At 36.4% G+C, this 18,720-nt stretch overlaps 1 protein-coding gene and 1 long non-coding RNA gene across 5 annotated transcripts in view; one reads left to right on the forward strand and one right to left on the reverse strand.

Moving 5' to 3' along the window:
• LOC128921872 (uncharacterized) overlaps positions 1-12,206 on the forward strand; it is a 28,584-nt gene extending 16,378 nt beyond the window's left edge. The window contains exon 2 of the long non-coding RNA XR_008471190.1: positions 11,277-12,206. This is a non-coding gene — a long non-coding RNA (uncharacterized LOC128921872). The remainder of the gene's footprint in view (positions 1-11,276) is intronic.
• The window catches only part of LOC105208879 (uncharacterized), a 148,540-nt gene that overhangs the window by 14,824 nt on the left and 114,996 nt on the right, over positions 1-18,720 (reverse strand). The gene's annotated exons all lie outside the window — the stretch shown is intronic.

Here is an 18,720-nt window from a genome sequence, read left to right on the forward strand (position 1 = left end):
GAGAATTTAAAGTAGAAAGTCAGTAGCAATCTAGAATTTTGGTAAACCGTTTTTAAATTTTTTGTCCAATAAATTATAAAAGAAAATTTAATTCGTATAAAATTTAGTTTGGTTCTAAGGTTGTCAGAACTCTTCTTATAGCATGCTCTTTCATGTATAATATTTCATATTTCTCATAAAAAATATTGTAAGCTCTTTCAAATTCAGTTGCTTGGTTTAAGTACAAACTCTGTGAAAAGTAGCGCAAAAAGTTCAAAATTGATAAACATGTGTCCAAAATTTCATCAAGATCGGTTGAGTAGTTTTCGAGAACATTTGACAACCGACTTTGAAAACATGGTTCTGAGAAAAACGCGTTCAAAGTTTTGAGTAACAATAATACCCGACTTGGAGCGCACACCTGCCAAAGGCTGTATTTCCTTTCGACTTGAAAATTTAGGATAATATTCCTGAAATATTGTAGAAATTAATAAGCTAAATCGATATTTTGAACTCACGAAACCCATGTAACTCCTTTAGAACACATCGAAGTCCTCTTTGCTTAATATTCTTAGCAAAATGAAGAATTGTTTCCTTGTTGTTTTAAGGCAGTAGTCTGCTTTACAGGCTTCAAAAAATCGAATTATTTGTTTTGTTTTAAATCTCTTCCAAAACTATCCAAGAATATGTCTTAAAAATTCCAGAGGCCAATTCGATATATTTTCGAAGCTAGAGCAGTTTTAGTGGCCGAGCGTCGAGCAGGTGCGAATGCTCAGGCAGACCTTTAAAGCGTTTTTTCTCGAGTTCTCAGTTTCACAAGTGTTAGAAAACGGTGCCGGCGATAGCAAAAAGAATATATGTCCGATCGAAACCAAAGTGATCTAGCTTCAGTATTAAATTATCTTCTATTTGAACTAGACAAAAGTAGTTGAAGTTGGCAAAAGTATTATTTAAACTACTTGTTTTGCAACTTAAAGTCAATTTTTTTCTTAAAAAAGTGATTTTTTTTTTAAACTTCGAAAAAATTTGGAATTTTATAACTTCTTCGGTATTTTTTTAGTTCATAAAGAAAAGAAACTTATAAAAATTAACAAAAAAAAAAAAAAAAATTGGTTCGACTGTTTCAGATGCATCGCACGACCTCCATCATCGGCACCGATTTACAAGTGCAGACTCCGGGCGCTCCAGAAAAATACTTACAATTTACTTTAAATATAGTAAACTATCGTCTTAAAATTCCACTTACCGCAATCATTTCCTTCCCTTTCAAAAAAAAATTGCTAAAAAACGCTTTTTTCGGTTCTAAAGCAGACTACTGCCTTAAATACCATATACCAAAGATTCCTGAAATAACGACTGAGAACGCCTGAGTTTTCTTTAGCTTCGGTTGTTTTTTTTGTGATCCATTCATTCAAAATTCATTCATTCAGCTGTTTTAACAATAAACACGTTCCTCGAAAGGTTCCTAACAGTATCTCCAATCTCAATCTATCAAGAGAAATGAATATTGGAGTCTATGAGTTCCTAATTAGACACCATATGTATTTCTTTTGGATCCAATGTCATCTCACCCTTTAGTTTTATCAATCACTATACATTTAATATTCTAAATTCTGAGTGCAAATCGAACCAAGCTTCTAAAAGCTCCTTTTCATAAAGCAAAAAAGTGTCTATATTTAAAAATATCTTGAATCCACACAGCATAAATTTGTAAAAGAAAGTAATCCTCAATTCATCTCTGTACCAATTGTTCACCTTCAAAGCAGCTTCTCCTGCTTATACCGCTCACTACAATCGTTTTGTCATCTTTGGAAAACGCGCCACACGAAGAGACCTTAGTCGCCGCCGCCGCTTGGCATTATTAACCCCAAAAGTATTGCCGCGGCGCTATTTAACTCACTTAACGCACCGCACGGGAGCCACAAAGCGGCACAAACCCTTTTTCACTTTCTGAGGCTACCACCGTTCGTTCGCAAGAAAAAAAGGCGAAGATTTTCATCGCCTTATTATTGTTAAAGTTTCACCAAAAGCTCGCTGCTGCTGCCATTCTTATTCATTGCCAATTGTTAGTGTTCGTCGAGTTGTTGGTGTTGTTGCGGGCTTTTCTTGTGCGTTCGCGTCAATGTCGGTAAATGCTTTTGTGCAAAACTTTTACTCAGTAGCACAACAACAACATCAGCAGCAATAACAACAACAAAGCGTCTGCTGCCACTTGATTAATTGCAAATTCCTTTTTCTGACAACCATAGGCGCTAAGCGTTTGGCTGTTGTTGTTGTTGTTATTACCATGTACTTCGTATTTTTTCTTGTAATATTTTCTGTTTTGCCTGAAAGTGAAAATATTCAGTGAGCTTGAAATTAAATACCGACCGAAGATGAAATTGCAGTTTTTTTGGTCTTTGGCCATTTTTCACGTTCGCTTTGGCTTTGTTCTGTGTGTTTCTTCGTTTTTTCTTTGTTTTGTTTAATTCTATTTGTGCGTTCTGTTGGAAACGAAATATTTCTTGATTATTCTGACTTAAAGTTTTGTTTCACTGTGTTCACTTTACAATTAATTAAACTTCATACTTCGAAAGCAGTTTTAATAGGTTAAGTTACGCCGCAAAGGAAATTAAGCTTTAAAGCGGTTAATATGTACAAAAGGGAGTTCAGTGAATAAAAAATGTTTTGAAGTCATTAGTAAATGACATGCGAGGTTCAACCAAAAGGAAAAATATAATAATAATTAATTTTTTTTATTTAAGCCTCTTAGCTACGCGCTTTTAAGCTTTTCAAGCAAGTAAGTCACGCCAAGCCGATAAAAGCTTTTAAAGCTTCATGCGTTTTTTTTTTTAACAACAGGTTCTCCTCTTGTTTTTTTAACTTTTCAAGCAAATTAATAAAGCTTTCCCAATAAAAGCTCTTAAAGCTTCGTTCGGATTTTTGATTAAATAATATGTTTTATTCGTGATTTTAATTGTTTAGGTGTTTTTGGATTAAAGGGACTCAGAAAATTTATTTAATCCAGCGTGTTTTGGACCTATGACTTAGCCGACTTTTAGACTTTTTAACCTCCATTTTGAAAATTAACAACACACCCTGTCTCGAAACTGCAGCAGAGTAGACCTAAATGCTATACACTTGTTGTTGTTGTTTAAGATCTGAAACTGATCTGGTAGAATAATGTTCGAAAATTATATTTTATATAATATTAGATCAATCGATAGGAAAGAGGCATTTCTTTCAGAATTAATAATTAAATTAGCTTTAGTAATTCTGGTTCATAAAAGCTCACAAATAATAGAATTAAATACAAAATAAATATTCTGCATAACAAGGAATTTTTAAAGATTGCGGTACTTCCGTAAAAGCTCTTAAAAGCTCACAAGGAATAAAAAATTAAGTTAGCTTTCGTATTTATGGTGCATAAAAGCTCACAATTGATAGAAATAAATACAAAATATATATTCTGCATAATGTCTATTAAGCTCATTTTATGCATAACGGTAATAATTAAAAAAAAATTTTAAAAATCTAATTTTTTAAGAGCAGATTCGCCTGATACATATTCTATAACAGAGATTGTAAATTGATATCTTATTGGAATTTTTGTATTCTAAACGAGCTTAAAGCTTTTTACTTGTTCCTGAAAGCTTTTTTTTAATTTTTAGTCTTTATTATTTCAAATCATTAGCATAATCTCAGACACCTTAAATTGCCTTTTTGAGTTGCCAATAAAATCGATAGCTCAGCTTTCGTCAAACACAACAACAACAAATGAGTTTAAAAGTTTATTTTGTTATTACAAAGGCGAACTAATTTTGCTTGCACAAATTTCCAATTCACCGAAATTTCAGATTAAAATAAAGCCTTTTGAGAGTAGAGACTCACTAGAATAACGGTATTTTATAGCTTGTAAAGACAACATCAACATACACACATAAAAGCTTACAAGCTTACAAGGCAAAGCAACTCCGTTTATTTAGCCATTTTAAACTGCATTAAAATCGTTGTTGCATAAATAACTCGAAATTTCGTGAATATCCATTACATACATACTGCAGAACACTTTAAGCTACCTTTCTCACTCTCCCTCCATGAAGAGACTCACCAAAAGTATTCATACGAAATTTGTTCGGACTAATCGAATTAAATGGAGATTCTATTGAAAGTCGGTAAACAATTCGGCACAAGCGACGTCTGCCAACAAACACAATTGTACCCAAAGCTATTATTAGAAGCGTAAGAAGATAAAGAAAATGCGGAAGAAGATGGAGCTAAGGCTACATAGAGGCATGTAGCACATGCCCCCGTACAGCTTTTGAAGTTAGCCAACAACACAACAAATCGCCCAATAACAGACAAATCAGCTCGAGTGGCAATTGCTTTTCACCCCTGGGCCACAGCGGGGGAGCGGTAAGTGTGCGACGGATTACAAGTTCGCCAACACGAAAGGGTTAAAGTGGTTTGCTGGCGCGCGCGGTGAGGAGATTTTCGCTTTAAAATCGATTACAGGAGTTATGAGTGCAGAACAAAGGAATTTGTGTGTGTGTGTGTAAGCATCTCATGGGATATGAAACCGATAAGCTGAAGTAAGCGTATACTGCAGAAGACACCATAGAGGCGACTCAACAAGCTTTCTGCAAGCTTTATACCTTTACTGTTAACCACATACACACATACCGATACATAGGTATAATGAATATATATACAAACTCCTTGCACCGTTATCTCAAGTGCTTCTAAACATCACTTTGCACGCTCTGAATACAAAGTGTCTGCAAGTATGAGCCGCGCTATCACTTTTTCACACACTTTTTTTCGTGTCTCCACAAGCTTACATGTGTAGCTACAAATACACTAACAAATACATATTTATGCATGCAAAAACAAATTTTCGTAAGCTTCACTTTTTTGCTCGTCTTCTCGCTGCTTCTTTGCCAACTCAACTCAGCTCAGCCTAATCGCATACATTTCCATATAGACATCAGATAAATATGTACATGAATATATATATATATATGTGCGCGTGTTTATCTTCACACACTGAAACTGCCGTTATTAATGGTTTTTAAACATAACTGACAGGTGGCAATAACGATTGGCAATCGCTAATGACATGAGATGGGTAACTCTCTACTCCTTTGGGGGTGGCGTGATGTTAAAATGTCTTTCATTGTATGTGTGTGGCTTAGTGATAGGAAAGAGAAGGCTGTGTCAAATAAATATGTATGTATTTGGTGCTCTTGAAGACATTGTTTGAGTGCTTTTTGCTAGAATCGACTATTAAGTTATATAAATGAACTGCAACAGTGGCTTGACAACAAGTAGTTCGATGTGTATGGAAGTAGTCTTTGGTGATGCAATGGGTATCACAAAGATACATTTCAGTAAACAGCTGCCTAAGTTATTATGCAGAGAATATATTTTTTGAATGTATGAAATTAGTTTTAAAATTTAAGCTTGCCCAACAGAATGAATATGCTATTATCCTATACCAACAGGTTGGAATAGGTGAAGGAGTTTAAGAAATACAGACAGGTTCTGCAATCCGAGTGAAAGTGAAAATTAAAAAAAAAAATGGTATTTGAAAATTGAAATCGAAATTCAGTACACCAAATATTCCAAATCGGATTGAAAGTGAATTTGCTTGAATTTCACTCGGAAGCGAATTACAGAACCTGCCTGATAACATTTGAAGAGCAAATAGAACCACTTCACTGCTTTCATATCGCTCTGTTGTTTATAGAAGGCTTTCAGTGGTGTGGTATAGAAGACAATTACGGTTAGGTTAGTTAATATAAACAACAGGCGATAATTCTATTTTTTTTAAACAATTTAGAAAATATTTCTAACAGACCGCTCCGGCTTCGCACGGATTTAAACAAACATTTCAAAAGTTATAAGTTTTTACACACTTATACATACTCACCCTTACATATGTATGTACTTTCCTGTTTCTTCCCTGGGTCCATTTTAAAAAAGTAAAATGAAGAAAATTCGAACATGAAATTATATTTTATTTGCAAAGAGCTAAAACTGTATTACGGCCTCTAATCTTTGGTGTCCACTGTCTTTCTCTCTGATTATGAAGGCGTTGGGAACGCTCAGAGCTCGACCCCTGTGCGAGGTTGTATATTTCTAATATTTTGTTCTTCAAGCCGCTGCACACGCTCCCTACTCGACGCTCAAGCTCGACCCCTTGGGAGATACTCGACTCTCTGGCACGCGATTGCGATGCAAAGAGAATGACTTGCATGACGATTTTCAGTTTCAGATTAAGATTCTCCATCACGGTGTTATTTTGATACCCTCACCAGGGAGCTATTTCCAGAAAGTTGAGATTCTTGCAATAAATATAGCCTATGTTACTCGGGGTGAATATAGCTTTCCAATGGTGAAAGAATTTTTGAAATCGGCACAGTTGTTTTTGAGTTTATTCATTACAAACATACATACAAATCTTTCCTCTTTATAATAGTAGTATAGATTTAGGGTGAAATTCGGTACAAGGCTTTTAGGCGCACCAGCATGCATCGTTATATACAGCTATAATTTTTTTAAGCTGAATAAGTGCTGAAAGCTAAAAGCCCTGATCTGGTGTGTTTTATATTTTTAGTTTGTCTGAAAGCTTTCTCCGTTTTTCGCAGTCTCATCTTGCTTTCAGCTCGTACTCTTTATAAGATCGTTTTTTGAACTCGTCGGCCATTGGAAAAAGTGAAATTATTATTTTTTTTTTGTATTTCTCCTTGGACTTAAAATATCGCAAAAATCGTAGAAATCTCACGGAAATACATTTTACGAAAATTCTAATTCTAGTTCATGACGATCTTATTGAATAATTTACTAATGGATCTTATTGAATAATTTACTTTACCAGGCATATGTGATAAGCTTCCATAATTATGATATCTTATGTTGTGTTTATTATTATTATGGTTTTTTGAAATAAAAAAGCCAGACATTTTCTAATGAAGCTTTGTTATCCAGCGGTTCTTTGAATTGAGAAAGCGAAGGGAACTAGATATAAAATACGATTCATTAAGAAGAGTTAACTTTGACTTGAACCTTGAAGTAACAACACTTCCAATACACATTTCAGCTAAAACAGAGTGGAAGAACTTGGTGAATACTTTGAAAGAGGATGTGTGAAAAACTCAGTAAGAGAATGCCCGAAGTAGCTCTTTAGGTTAATCATATGGAGCTTTGGTGATTGTGGTAACAATGGAATAATTTCTTTGTAGATATTACTGTTTCAAAGAGAGATTGTCTAGAAATCGTTATAGAAATTTGGATTAATACATATATTATTATACTATAGCACCCGGGATATTGAGTAGTCCATTATTCTCAACGTTATTCTTTCAGAAACTTAATGATCTAACACCCCTGACAGACGGCGGCGTTAACTCGGAATAACTGCTTTAATCGGGGTTAATTCGAGAGTTATCTCAGTTAATCCTCAAAATTTTAGAGAGTTAGTTTGAGTTCGTGGCATTTTCGTTGGCAACATTGTCAAACATGGCCGCTTTTTATCTATTGTGAATGAAAATATGCAATACTGACAGATGTTTTTCAATTAAATGTAAACAAAAACATACGCATGCTAATTTTTTCTAAAATGGAAGTTCTAATAATAATGTATTTATGTATATTTTTTTAATAATTAGTGATTTTGTACTATTTGTGCGGCTAACAACCGCAATAATTGCTTTCTATCCAATTTTATTTCACCAAAATGGAAATATTATTGCCAATCAGCTGTTATGGGAGTTTATAACTCCGCCGTCTGTCACCCTCAAAATTGGAACTGATTAAAAGCGCAGTTAATCGGGAATAACTTTGCCGTCTGTCTAGCGTATAAGATCATTTGGGGTTAGGACACTGGTAAAATTCTTTCTTCAAACAAACGAATTTTTTAAGAAAAAAGTATATCTCTCTGAATCTCCAGTATTGCAATGGGTTTGATGCTCATTTCTATAGACCGCCACTAAATTTCCCTATCAAACACAATAATCCAGTCTGTACTACTACGTCACCCCTACTGAGAGCCCTCTCATAGTTGTTACACATGTACATATAATATTTAAATAATGTATTTATTTATTTATTTATATGTAGATTAACGTTCATCATATGTCAAGTTGTTGTATTCAAGTGGCACCGATATGTTTTTAAGCGCCACTTAAGTGCATATAATCCGCCAATTGAAATTCAATTACAACTACAAATGTCGCTGTACAATTACACACACACACACACACACACACACACATACATACACACACACACATACATACATACAGGCGCAAATGCATAATTTATAAAATGCATTTAAAGAGTACTCATGGAAAATACGAGCGCGTATAAATGGCGCTATTGTGGGGACAAAAGCCAAATTACGGTGTTTATTACATACAAATATACATCACTTACATATTTACATACATTCTTACTTACATATGTATTTATTTACATATATGTCTGTATATAAATTTATGTTGAATGCAGCCTTGTATGCGCGTTCACCAGCTCCACTACCCAGCCATTTGCACGCAGGCGAAAAGTGTTTTAAAATTAAAATTTAATAAAACCGTCATTTGTAGCGTTGGTTAGAGCTGGTGTTGAACAGGCCTGTTGCTGCTGCAGCAATGAAGCGATAAATGGCGAAGCGGCGAATTTGCCTAATGAAGCCACTCTATGCATGCGTCTCTCTATGTGTGTGTGTGTATATGTACAGCCACCGTTTAATGGGCGTTGAGGGCGTTCGTTGTGCATGGTGAAGTGTGTGTGCTTCTGCACATATTTAATAAAAAGTTAACCCTCTGGGTATTTACACGGCCGCCGTGTAGAGCAGCTTAAATGCTCTTTAAAATATTTAAACTTCATTTAAACAAAATAGGCAGTTTGTTGGTCGCGTGGTAGCAAGCATAGTTGGTACAGTAGCTTGGCATATTATTGGAGACACAATTTTTTTTTATCAGAGTTAATAGAGTCCGAATTTTTCACAACATAATTCTCCCGACCGATAGAATTTCCCACATAGGATAACTAGGAAATTATATAGAAAAAGGATTTAATGAAAAGTGTTCTGAAAGTTTCTGCAAGCTCTAAAATTACCGTCCTCCTGACATCACATTGTCTTCTGTTAGCAATTTTAGCTTAATGACCCGATATTTTAAAGATTTCCACGACGAAATCAGCTATACTCGATACAATTTTGATTTCAAGGTTATATCTATTATATAAATTGTTTGATTTAATCTTTAAATATGGAGTTACATTAAACTCGTAGCTTCCCTCCTTGAGTTTAGAGGATTGACTTAAAGCAGAATGGAGACATACCAATATCTATCTGAAAGATTCTAATAACTAGACTTTATTTTCTTGAAATAATAATTTAATCCGAAGATTTCTTGCAAGATTTAGATTTAGCTTCGAAAAGTTTTCCATTAAGAAAATGTATGCGCTAAGATTATTACTATTCCTCCTCATTTTTTTTTTTAGTTTGATGGTTACTGACTTTTTGAAACATCCTTATCGGGGAGATAAGGGTGTGGTAGTGATGGATTTTGCTGAATTTCTACCCTTTTCGATGTGTTCTTCATTAACATAGATATATATTTTTTTGGCGTGGGAACCGCTTTAAGCGATTATAGCCGAATTCACCAGACGCGCCACTCGTTTCTCCTTTTTGCTTTTTGGCGCCAATTGGAAACACCAAGTGAAGCCAGTTCACTTTCTACTTGATCCTTCCATCGGAGTGGAGGTCGTCCTCTTCCGCGGCTTCCTCCAGCGCGTACTGCATCGAACACTTTCAGAGCTGGAGTGTTTTCATCCATCCGTACAATATGACCTAGCCAGCGTAGCCGCTGCCTTATTCGCTGAACTATGTCAATGTCGTCGTATAAATCGTACAGCTCATCGTTCCATCGTCTGCGGTATTCGCCGTTGCCAATGTTTAGAGGACCATAAATCTTGCGCAAAACCTTGTCATCATCCACGCTTCAGCGCCATACATCAGAACGGGAATAATGAGCGAGTTGTAGAGTTTGATTTTGGTTCGTCGAGAGAGGAATTTACTTTTCAATTGCCTACTCAGTCCAAAGTAGCACCTGTTGGCAAGAGTGATTCTGCGTTGGATTTCAAGGCTGACATTGTTGGTGTTGTTAACGCTGGTTCCCAAGTAGACGAAACTATCTACTACTTCAAAGCTATGACTATTAACAGTGACGTGGGAGCCAAGACGCGAGTGCGCTGACTGTTTGTTTGATGACGAGATATTTCGTCTTGTCCTCGTTCACCACCAGACCCATTCGCTTCGCTTCCTTATCCAGTCTGGAAAAAGCAGAACAAACGGCGCGGTTGTTGCTTCCGATGATATCAATATCATCGGTGTACACCAGCAGCTGTACACTCTTTTAAAAGATTGTACCTTATCTATTTAGCTCTGCAGCTTGTATTATTTTTTCCAGCAATAGATTGAAGAAGTCGCACGATAGTGAGTCACCCTGTCTGAAACCTCGTTTGGTATCGAACGACTCGGAGATGTCCTTCCCGATCCTGACGGAGCTTTTGCTGTTGCTCCACGTCAGTTAACATAGCCGTATTAGTTTTGAGGGGATACCAAATTCAGACATCGCGGCATAGACTCGTGTGTTTTATACGAGCTCAAGACCTTCATTGATTATTTTATGGGACGCAAGCACAACGAGAGGGCATTCTCGAGAAAGTGACGTCACATAATATGAATTTCTAAAATATATTTGATAGTTCCTTATCAATATTTCAAATGGACCTTTCAAACATTTTAATCTTCATCATCATTTGTTAATCTTACAATTCGTCGGGCCTTCGAAGAGCTTATGTATCAGAAGAACTCTAATTGTCATCAATTGTTGTGCTTTATTGTATAAAAAATCTATTATTAAGTCAAACAACAATTTTATTCGAAATGTGTTACTATTTCACTGCACAACACTGTAGCTTTAATGCAATTAAAAAGAAGCCACTTTTAATCGCTGCGGGCAATGCAAAATTCCGAATATTTTTACAGACTAAAGTAGTAAGTTGATTATGGAAAATAATAAGTTTATGCAGCGCTGTAAGGTTTTAATAACATTCTAGCCAAAAATAAAAAAATGCATGGTAAAAATGAATTACCAAAATAAAGCCAATTTTTCAAGCCACAAATGCATTGAAAACGAGCAACGCACGTAGACACATATACACACTAAAATATATATGTATGTCTGTATGTATATAACTGACCAAAGCAAACCAAGCCTTATCGCCATTTAACCGCAATTTCCTTTCAGCAAAAGCAAAATAAAAGACGGAAAAGAGAAATAAACGCTCGACTTATAAACGCTTAAGCCGGAAATGTGAGAATTTGAATCAAGTGGAAAGTAGCAGTTAAATGCCAGCACGAGAAGACAATCTCATGCATGGACGTGCTATGGACGCTGGAACGCCAGGAAGTAGACATTTATATCTTATATACACCTACATACATATGAGCATGTGTGTGCGTATTCAAGGTGAGTGCATATGTATGTGGATCAAGTGGGAAAATCAAGAAACCCATAGACGCCGCAATTGCATGGAATTGTTGCTGTTTCTTTGGGTTTTTGCTGACCACACAGCCGAAAAATACAATTTTTTCTTCATTCGCACTTTTTTGCTCTCGCTTCAACCGTTATCCAACAGTTACGACGTTTGAGACATGCCACATGTAGCATGGCTTCCGTCTTCCATGCGTATTGCTATAGGTAAGTGTTTACTTGGCATGTATTAGGGTGGTGCTTAAATGTGGGAACATACATTTTACTTGGACTTCTTGAAGGTCGTTACTTTTATGGTCACAAACTTCAAAATTAGTCCATAATAATATCTATATCTCTTGGAAGACACCAATATAAGAAAATATAAGATTTTCATTAGTGGAAGATATGGGATATAAGACTTGGTTAAGACTGGAGTTGGGTAAAATGTCTCAGGCAAGAACCAATAATCAAAAAAAAGTACTTTGAAGACTAAATTTTAAATTTATATGTAAAATCTTCAGACATACTCTTATGGATAGTAGAGATCGGATGTCAAAAACGCGATTCTAATTTATTGTGTCACTTTAGAATTAATCTGAACCTTCCCGTAAGTCTTAACCATATTCAGTTGAAAGAATATGGCTAAAAGTTATATCTGCACCCGGGCTTTTGACATTGAGATGGTTAGACTAGGAAAAATAATTAATTTCGTTTAGTTAAAGAACCACCCTATTATAAAAAGTGGGGCTTTCGAGCGTGAAACTGAAAAAAATCTCAAAATTTCGTTTAAGAACCACCCTAGCACACATTGTTGGAATGCATAGAGATAAAGCGTAGAGCACAAAATGATTCCATTTGCATTTGTGTGCACGCTTACATTAAGGCGGAGTGTGTATCTAATGGATTATCACTGTACGATGAGATTTGTGGTTGTTGCTCGCACAGACACACACACGCACATAAACAAACAGTCCCCTATTTTAGGATGAAATGAGGCTTGTAAAGCGTTGAGCATTAATTTCCTACAGAAATTAGGCTCATTGTTGGCCACAGACAACAGAAAAATATGGGCTTACGCACAATGTAACTGTACTTCATTTTATGAAAGAGTTGGAAAAAGCAATCTTAAATTCATGTTTTCTATTCACTCAGAGGGGATTATGAATCACTCGACTCATATTTGCTAAATTCTTTCAATTGATAAAGATTTAAATATTTTTCCTTAATTTGAAATCTTTTTTGAAGAATATTTTCTGATTAAAACGTAAATTTGATTCTTGAAGTTCTCAGAATTATCTATACTGAACCAAGCGTTCGATACAACCCCTGTGAATCCCGAATTAACCGGAAAGTGATGCTATCCAAACCAAAAGAATTCCCAGCTCAAGTCTAAATTTTTTCGAGAAGACAGACCTAGTCGAGTACCTAATTTCTGATCTAATAGAAGAACTTTGCTGAATCAGAACTTTTTTTATTTGTCCAGATTTAGTTCGGTTTTTTTTAGAAATATCTTGAAGCTTTGCCAAGTTGACATTGATTTCTATTCTCTCCTATATCTGTTCGCAGAGCAATAAAAATATCTTGAATGATAATACTTTCAATAGGTTCTTTGGGTTAATAATATAAATAAGTACATTCATTCATTCAGTAATCTTGTCATAATCATGCATAATCATGTCTTTTGGAAATTAATTATATGAAATACGAGGCTGCTAATTCAGATTGGATTGTATATAAAATAATGTAAGGATTATAATCTGAAACTTTTTTAAAACCTAATAAGAGCTGACTTTCTCTCTCTTGGGGTGTCATATAGTGAGATATTTGCAGTTCGAAAATAGACTGTGAAGCAAGAATTTTTCTTCCTAAAAATAATTTTGTAAGGGGTAGTCAGGATTTTCAAAAAATCATTTTTTTTTTGCATATTCGTTAAGTGTAATATCTTAAAAATATACACTGAAAATTTGAAGTTTATCCGATAATTGCTTTTAGAGTTATTCGACAAATAACAACGAGCGCTCGAGTACTTCAACACGCTAGTGTGAAAGTTTTTACTCAAAACTATGTTTTTTGAACTGGTGACAACTGTAACTCGAAAACTACTCGGTTGATTTTAATGAAATTTCTACAGCTTTTAGAATGCATAATAAACTCAGGCCTCTGAACCAAAGATTTTTCGATTTTTTAAGACCAATTAACTTGATGATTTTTTCCCGAAAATGTAGAAAAACATTTCCTGAGGCCGCCATTTTGTTAATTTTTGGAAAAAAAAGTTTGGTTCAGGCCCAGGATTATCTATTTATAAAACTATTTTTTTTTAATCCGATTGATTTTAGATGAATCTCCAAGGACTTATGATTGTCACCGCAAGGCCTTTTTTTGAAACTGTGTCGACACAGACAGCTATAACTTTGGAAATTATAAGTTTTTGTTTGTATGACTTTAAGTCCAAACATTGCATAATAATGCCATATTACTACTTTTGTAAAATAACATGATTTAATAGCAAAAAAAATTACTGAAAATTCTCATTTTTTCGTGTCTCTGACTACCCCTAACCTCTTAAGGATAGTTGAAGAGCTCTTCATGTTGCAGTATTGACTACGAAATCGACTCATAGCTGACTTGTTTTGCTTAGAAAGAAGCTAAAAGTACTTCCTTGCTATGCTTGAAGCACAATAAGCAACTCTAAGGTTATATTTAGTTACAATTGAATTATAAAAATCCCTCAGGTACTTTAATTTCAGGTTCCTTAGAAGTTTAATATAGCACTAGCGCGTATACCGAGTCACCTGCCACACCGGCAACTACAAGACTCATGCGTGACACGCCATAATCCACAACACACTCAGTGGCCATACACACTTGCTGGGCTGGCTGAGCTTTTGTGCACAAGCTAAATCAATTAAATTCACACAGCCAAGCTGGGTGAACTGTGCGAAGCGCTTGCCTTGCTCAGCTCTTGGGTGAAAATTGAGTCTACAAATTGGAAAGAAACGCCTGAACGTGATTGTAGAACGCAGCTGCGTGTGCTTAAACACATGCTCACCTACTTATATACCTATGTATGTATGTGTATATATGTGTGTGAGTTGGTGTTCATGTGTTTGTGCGTGAAAAGTTCTGAAATTAATATTATTAAAAGAAAATTACCCACAACATATGGTCCGAGTGGCGACGAACACAAAAGGAGCTTGCTGGAGCAACAGTTGTTGAATTAAGGATATTAAGTATATTCACTTGTGTGTGTGTGTGTGTTGTTTACTCGGGTAAGTAGGCATATAAAATGCCGCTCACAAACTCATCAAGAATGCCAGTGAAAGCTTAGTTATTTCTTTATGTGTATGTGTGTGTGTGTTCCTGATTGCGCTTGTTGATAGCATCAATTAATTTGGTAGCGCACTTTATCACTCTTCTTCCTCTTCTTATTGTTGTTTTTGTTATGATTGTTGTTGTTGTACGCATGAAATTGTTATGGCAAATCTGAGTGCGGCTCAAAGAGTGCTAACAATCACGCAACACTTTGGGAAAATTTTGAAGATTTGTAGATTTGAAGAATTGAAATATTGGATATAACTGTGTCTACACACATACACATACATACACACACTTTTCTAATAAAAATATTTTAATGGTGCATTTGTGTTGCCACTTGTGGTATCTGCTCATGGCATGGCATGCATTTCAACTTTATTATGCCACAACAAATGACGAGAAAAGTGAGAATGAAACTAGCACACACACATACAGACTCACTCACATAGATATAAATGGACACACACATATATATAGACACTTTGATAGACAGTCGGCTAACCAACTAACAAGACGCCAGATACAAAACAAATCCATTAAAAACTTGGCAAGTATAAAATTTAACAGCCTTCACCCACTCTACGCGCACCCCCCTCACCACACACACCCTCTCTATCCTTCCTTCTCTGCTAGCAACCAACAACCAACCAACCAACAGCGGAACAATCAATGTGGTTGAAGTGAGCAGTGAGTGGTGGTGTGTGGTTGATTTGCTGGCAGCGCGTTTTGTACTGCGTTTGGATGCCTTGTTGTTGCTGTTGTTGTTATAAGCGCCTGCTGATGGACACGCAAGACTATGTGTGTGAGTGTGACGCGTCAAGTTCATTGAACGCTAAAGCGGAACAGCTGAAAAAGAATGCACGACACAATGTGTATTAACAAAGTTTTCTCACCCCACCCTCGCTCCCACTGTCGCGTGTCTTCCTTCCTTACATTTGCCCTGGCGAGTGAGTGACTAGCAGTTTAACTATGCACAAGCCAAGTGCTGTTGCTGCTCCGTTTGCGTGTGTGTTTGTGTGTGCTAGTTGCTGTGTATTTGCTTAGAAGGACGCCGAAGAAAGGCAGTTTATTGACAGCAATGAAAGGATGTCCATACACATACACATACATACATACACTTGCACTCATACAAACGGCTATTTACTATGGAGACGCCACGACTGTTGGCAACAACTAACGCTATTACATCACCAGCGGTCGGCGCATGTTCTGTGTGACTCCTTCGTGTTTACGCTGGAAATGTGAATGGTGTGGTGATAGTATATAGTTAAATTTAACCCTTTTTAGGAAATTATTGAGTGTTAGAAAAAAATTTAAAAAAAATTCTGAAATTTAAAAGTTTTTTTAGTATTTTTTTTTTATAAAAAAAATGAAAATAATTAACTTCAATAGCAACAAAATTTTCTTTATATATAAAAAAAGATTTAAAGAAATCAGCTATATTTAACAAATTGTGTAAAAAAAATGAAAAAAAAAATATTTTTTCTTGGTAAAACCTTTTGAAACTAGATAATATTATTGAAAACTAAATAAACATCTCGAAAAAAAATAAATAAAATAAGAAAACTAGAGAGCGAGCTTTGAGTATTCGACGGGGTAACAAAGTACTTCTGTCTCGCGAGCTCCTTCAATAAGGTACCCACGTATATACAAATATACCTAGCCGCTCAAAGCAGTGATTATTCGATTAATAACCTCGATTCAAGACTTCCACACTGTCTAAGACGTCCAGAAAATAGCGTGGTGGAAATATCTCAAAATTTTCTTCATGACTGTACTGCTTTTGGTAGACTGATATTGAGGTTTCCACTATGAGAAATCCGAAAACTTTTTGATGTCAAAATTAGTAGCTTTAGCTGAAGTGGGTCACTAATGCTTAGTCCACATAACATTTTTTTTGGGGACTCATGGATGGGATCACAAAAAACATCACAGAAATTTTTCATTTGTTCATCTAGATGGCTAATATCGATTCTAGCCAATTCGCTAGGATCGCCGAAAAAGGGCCTTCCGAAGTGTTTCAACCTCAGTCTGGCAAAAGCTGGACAATGTAGAAGGAAATGCTTAGATGATTCCATCTCGCCTTCCTCCATACAACCATCTCTACGATCCCAAGTCTCATCGCATGGGTACCCATTGGACAATGCCCAGTAAGTACACCCATGATGGCTCTGAGATGGACCTTGTCCAGAGAAAGCAGTTGAAAGGACCGCTTACGCTCCACAGAGGGCCAAAAGGACCTCGCCACTGTACAAGTACTGGTAGTTGACCAGCGTTTGACGAGCTCGTGCGTAGTCCCATTCCGACGTCAATGTAGCTAGGGTACCCTCCCTTGCAAGCTTGTCCGCTTTACAGTTACCAACGATCCCGTGGTGACCGGGTACCCACACTAGTCGGATCGCAAAATAGCTAGAAGCTATTGATAAGGATCTAAGACACTCCTTAACTAGCACATAGCGTACTGTCATCGATTCCAATACCAGTATTACCGCCCTGCTGTCGGAGTGAATACATACCTCTCTAAAAAAGGTCACCATACGGAGCAGTGCGTCTACTGCCACTTTAATCGCAGCGACCTCTGCTTGGAAGACACTACAGTGGTCAGGTAGCCTAAAGCTGGTATTGATATAGAGCTTTCTGCAGAAAACTCCCCCACCCACCTTTCCCCTTAGCTTCGATCCATCATTGAAAAAGCTGACTGCACTTCTCCTCCATTGACTTCTACCTTCCCACATATCCCTCGTAGGTACGTGTGCAGAGAAGAAACCTCTAGGGGACGGTTCCGCGGTGCAGTGGTGCAAGTAGTCAGGGATACACTCGAACCGACGGAGAATTTCAGAATGCCCCTCTTTTGTACGCAGCGTCTCTGAGACTGACAGCGACCTTTGCCGCAGTGCACCTTCCGGCTATATCAACAGGTGCGACGTGTAAGATGGCATTTAGAGCCATTGTTGGTGTTGTTCTTAGCGCTCCGCTGATTCCAATGAGAGCCGCTCTTTGGACACACTCCAGCTGCTTAGCTAGTGTGACTTTCTCGAGTGCCCTCCACCAGACGACAACGCCATAGAACATTATAGGTTTAATAATAAGTGCCGAAATGAAAAAACGTTGCCTACATATGGGCACTATTGAATAATAAGTGCTTCGATTTTTTAGAAAAAAAAAATCATGAACAAAAAAAATTAAAATAAAGTACGATTTATTGTGCCTTCGCCATCATATAGAAAGAACTTGACAATACTTAAATAATATTAGATTTATTTCTTATCTGAATTTTTTTTTCAGTTCCATTAACCTCCTCCAAACTACCAGCGAACTCCAAAGAAACCCTCTGTTTGCGCTGCAAAAACATGTCTAGCTGGTGAGAATGAAAATTTGCCGGCTGAATAGCGATGGATTAGTGGTTCAATTACTTGGATCAATAAATTGTCATTAGACAAGCGAGCAGAACAGAGGCCAGTGCCATTTCCTCTACCACTTCCACGCTTCCCGGACTTAATCATTTTCTACGTACATTGCGCTTGCGAACAACTTACTCCTTTCAACATTTTTCTTTTAAATGTCACAATTTTTTTTTGCGTCTTCTTTGTCTGCGACAGAGTCCATTAATGTCAGCGCCAGCGCAAACACGCACACACACACACACGCGCTAGTGAAAAATCATTGTATATTTAAGAGTGGTGTGAGAGAGGGTGATGGAAAGTAAGCAGAAGCGATAAATTTGCTATGTCGCCTAAAAGCATGCTACTTTTTTCTTCTTTTTTCACTCTCTAAGCGTGCAAATAACGTCAAGCGAATAGGCGAAAAAATAGAACAAAGACGCAATGAGATAATAAACTATGAAAAAATGCTACAAAAAAGAATTGTAAATCTATTTTCAACAGCTGAAAGGCTGTAAGGC

This window comes from Zeugodacus cucurbitae, chromosome 5 (assembly GCF_028554725.1).
Source record: "Zeugodacus cucurbitae isolate PBARC_wt_2022May chromosome 5, idZeuCucr1.2, whole genome shotgun sequence".
NCBI lineage: Eukaryota > Metazoa > Arthropoda > Insecta > Diptera > Tephritidae > Zeugodacus > Zeugodacus cucurbitae.